Below are 711 nucleotides of genomic sequence, written 5' to 3'. Positions count from 1 at the left end.
ACGAATCACACCCCGCAGGACTAAGAAGCCCGACGAACGTGGGAAAACATTTAGAGAAGCCGAGCAAGCACCGGTTAGCGCGACTGCAAATAACAAAAGGCAACAGGCAACTTCCGGGGGACATAACTTTCACGACAACCTTCCACTGGGAAACCGCAGGCAACTCGCTCGTAAGTCAAAGCCATCCAAATGGCAATTAACCGAGGGACACGCTTTTCGCAAGGCACCTTCCACTAGGGAAGCGCAGGCAACTCGAAGGCGAGTCGAAGACAACCTTAAGGCATTTACCCGAGGGACATGGAGGAATGCACCAGTGGAGTTCGCTGCACAGGCAGGGATTCGTCCAACTCGCACAAACCGAACACAACTCACGCGCCACGACGTACACTATGCACCAGCCCCCCAAAACGAATCACCCCCCGAAGGACGAAGAAGCCCGACGAACGCGCGAAAACATTTAGAGAGGCCGAGCAAGCACCGGTTAGCGCGAACGCAAATAACAAGCGCAACAGGCAACTTTCGAGGGACATACTTTTCGCAACAAGCTTCCACTAGGAAAGCACAGGCAACTCGTTCGAACGTCAAAGCCAACCAAATGGCAATTACCCGAGGGACAGCTTTTCGCAAGGCACCTTCCACTAGGGAAGGGCAGACAACCCGAAGGCGAGTCGAAGACAACCTAAAGGCGATCACCCGAGGGACATGGAGGAA

The sequence above is a fragment of the Camellia sinensis genome, chromosome 14 (genome assembly GCF_055761805.1).
Source record: "Camellia sinensis isolate YWXY chromosome 14, ASM5576180v1, whole genome shotgun sequence".
In the NCBI taxonomy this organism is placed as follows: domain Eukaryota; kingdom Viridiplantae; phylum Streptophyta; class Magnoliopsida; order Ericales; family Theaceae; genus Camellia; species Camellia sinensis.
This window is presented reverse-complemented; position numbering follows the sequence as displayed.